Source organism: Mustelus asterias, chromosome 26, assembly GCF_964213995.1.
Source record: "Mustelus asterias chromosome 26, sMusAst1.hap1.1, whole genome shotgun sequence".
Taxonomy (NCBI): Eukaryota; Metazoa; Chordata; class Chondrichthyes; order Carcharhiniformes; family Triakidae; genus Mustelus; species Mustelus asterias.
In genome coordinates this window covers 33,298,986-33,302,299 of record NC_135826.1, presented here as the reverse complement: position 1 = coordinate 33,302,299, position 3,314 = coordinate 33,298,986, and the positions used below count along the sequence as shown (strand labels likewise).

The window sequence follows — 3,314 nt, the reverse complement described above, 5'->3', positions numbered from 1 at the left end:
ATTAAAGAACAGTGGCAAATAAGCAGTTACAAATGCCTCATTGGTTTTGCTGTTGCTTTAAGCAACTATCGATGACATGTTGAATTGGGTCAGCAGTATATCTGCCTCACCTCTACTGTCTTAAGATACCACTTTGGCAAACCTAATGCCTGACAGGTAACTGGTTAAAATGCAATAAGCTATCAGTGCTTTGAGCTGATTAACTACATGCTTCTGACGAGGGTTTCCCAAACTTTTCCAGCCCTTTTGACGTCCCAAGAGTACTGAAGGAACACCTGAGAAAGCTTTTGGCCTGATGGTGCAGTGGTCTAGCATGCTTGCTTGCAAAGCAGGAGACCCAGGTTCAAATCCTGGTCAGGCCAATTCTCATGCCATCCTCACAGTATTTTGGGCAATTGAGATCATTCATGACACTATCAGGTGGACCTCCTTTCTCCCTTTCTGCTTCTGATTTCTTTATGGGCGGCATGGTGGCACAGTGATTAACACTGCTGCCTCACAGCACCAGGGTCTGAGGTTCAATTCCGGCCTGGGGACAATGTCTGTGTGGAGTTTGCATGTTCTCCCCGTGTCTGCGTGGGTTTCCTCCCACAGCCCAAAGATGTACGGGTTATGTTGATTGGCCATGCTAAATTGGCCCTTGTATCAGGGGGATAGGCAGGGTAAATATATGGGGTTACGGGAATAGGGCCTAGGTGGGATTGTGGTCAGTACAGACTTGATTGGCCAAATGGCCTCCTTCAGCACTATAGAGATTCTATCATATTCTATGAAACATCCTGAGAATTCAATCACAAAATTAGTATTATTATTCAATTGGTGCAAACATACGAAAACAAACTTGAAAGAGGTTTCTATGTCTTATTTGTATATATTTCACAGAATCACTACAGTGCAGAAGGAGGCCATTTGGTCCATCGAGTCTGTACCGACCACAATCCCACCCAGGCCCTATTCCCGTAACCCCACATATTTGCCCTGCTAACCCCGACACTAGGATCAATTTAACATTACCAGTCAATCTAATTCCACATCTTTGGAGTGTGGGAGGAAACCGGAGCACGCGAAGAAAACCCACGCAGGCACGGGGAGAACGTGCAAACTCCACACAGACAGTGACCCGAGGCAGGAATTGAACCTGGGTCCTTGACGCTATGAGGCAGCAGTGCTAACCACTGTGCCATCGTCTATTTATTAGAATTAAAATGTTCTGTTTCTAAGACTTCCAAGTCTTCCAAACAGTAGAATGTACAGGGTAAATGGTAGGACTCTGAAGAGTGCAGTTGAACAGAGGGATCTGGGAATACAGGTACAGAATTCCCTAAAAGTGATGTCACAGGTGGATAGGGTCGTAAAGAGTGCCTTTGGTACATTGGCCTTTATAAATCGGAGTATCAAGTATAAAAGTTGGAGTGTTATGGTAAGGTTATATAAGGCATCGGTGAGGCCGAATTTGGAGTACTGTGTACAGTTTTGGTCACCTAGTTAGAGGAAGGATGTAAATAAGGTTGAAAGAGTGCAGAGAAGGTTCACAAGGATGTTGCTGGGACTTGAGAAGCTGAGTTACAGAGAGAGATTGAATAGGTTGGGACTTTATTCCCTGGAGCGTAGAAGATTGAGGGGAGATTTGATAGAGGTGTATAAGATTTTGATGGGTATAGATAGAGTGAATGCAAGCAGGCTTTTTCCACTGAGGCTAGGGGAGAAAAAACCAGAGGGTATGGGTAAAAGGAGAAAAGTTTAAAGGGAATATTAGGGGGGGCTTCTTCACGCAGAGAGTGGTGGGCGTGTGGAATGAGCTGCCGGATAAAGTGGTAAATGCATTTAAGAAATAACATTTAAGAAAAACTTGGATGGGTTCATGGATGAGAAGGGTGTGGAGGGATATGGCCCAAGTACAGGTCAGTGGGACTAGGCAAAAAATGGTTCGGCACAGACAAGAAGGGCCAAAAGGCCTGTTTCTGAGCTGTAATTTTCTATGGTTCTATGGTTCTAAGTCTTATCTTTTTGGTATTTTTAATGGGAGCACCCACTCGCACACACACTCAGCCTCTTATCCACTCACACAGACTCTCGCCTCTCTCTCGGGGAAGGCCCTGGTTCCTCTCGGACCCTCTGGCCCCGTCCCTTGCGGCTCTGACCTTTCACTTACTTGAATTTAAGTTAAAGCATTTCCAGCTTGTTCAATCAGAGGCCAACTTCTCAGTTCGTTGGTTGCTGATAGGCTGATTAGTGTGCCTACCAGTCACCAACAAAGTGAAACAACTGCCATCGATTGGGTAAGCTGCCAGGAAAGCTACCTTCAAATTTAAAATGGCTGGACTGACCGTGGAACCCCTGGCAGAGTCCTGCAGAACCCCAAGGTTCAGTGAAACTCGGTTTGGGAACTCAGTTTGGGAACCCCTGTTCTCGGCAGTTGAACTCCAAACACATGTGAAATAGGTCTGCTCCAAACCTTGGCTCTTATACATTAAGTTCCCTGAGGTTTACCAGAGGAGCCATGCAACTCTGAGGAAAGATGTTGGTAATGTATGCTTATTCTGTCCAGAGAAAAATGTAACATCATTACAAGTTCACTACGGACATGATGAGATAGAAATTTGTAAGTGCTTGGAAACACAAAGGGCTATTTGTAATTCATGTGTCTGTTACTTGCTCTTAGCCAGCATGTGGAATTGACCTTGTTATAATAGTCCCACATGGCAGACTGGTACAAAAACTAAAATCACATGGGATTCGGGATGGGCCGGCGAGATGGATACAGAACTGGTTTGATCATAGAAGACAGAGAGTAGCGGTGGAAGGATGTTTTTCAGTTTGGAGATCTGTAGCTAGTGGTGTTCCGCAGGGAGCAGTGCTGGGACCTCTGTTGTTTGTCATATATATAAATGATGTGGAGCATACATTACCAACATCTCTCCTCAGAGTGGCGTGGTTCCTCTGATAGGCCTCAGGGAACTTAATATATAAAATCCATGGTTTGGAGCTGCCCCATTTCACATGTGTTTGGAGTTCAACTGCCTAGAACAGGGGTTCCCAAACTGGGTTCCCTGGGGTTCCACAGGATCTGGAGGAAAAGGTGGGTGGTCTGATTAGGAAGTTGGCGAATGACCCAAAGATTGGTGGAGTTGCTGATAGTGTCGGAGATTGTCAGAGGATAAAACAGGATATGGATAGATTGGAGACTTGGGCACAGAAATGGCAACATAAGAACATAAGAAATAGGAGCAGGAGTAGGCCATCTAGCCCCTCGAGCCTGCCCCACCATTCAGTAAGATCATGGCTGATCTGAAGTGAATCAGTTCCACTTACCC

General features: G+C 45.4%; 1 non-coding gene across 1 annotated transcript; it reads left to right on the top strand.

Moving 5' to 3' along the window:
* The first annotated feature begins 289 nt into the window (after positions 1-289).
* Positions 290-362, top strand: trnac-gca (transfer RNA cysteine (anticodon GCA)). Its single transcript has one exon. It is a non-coding gene; the product is annotated as a tRNA-Cys (tRNA).
* The last annotated feature ends 2,952 nt before the right edge of the window (positions 363-3,314 follow it).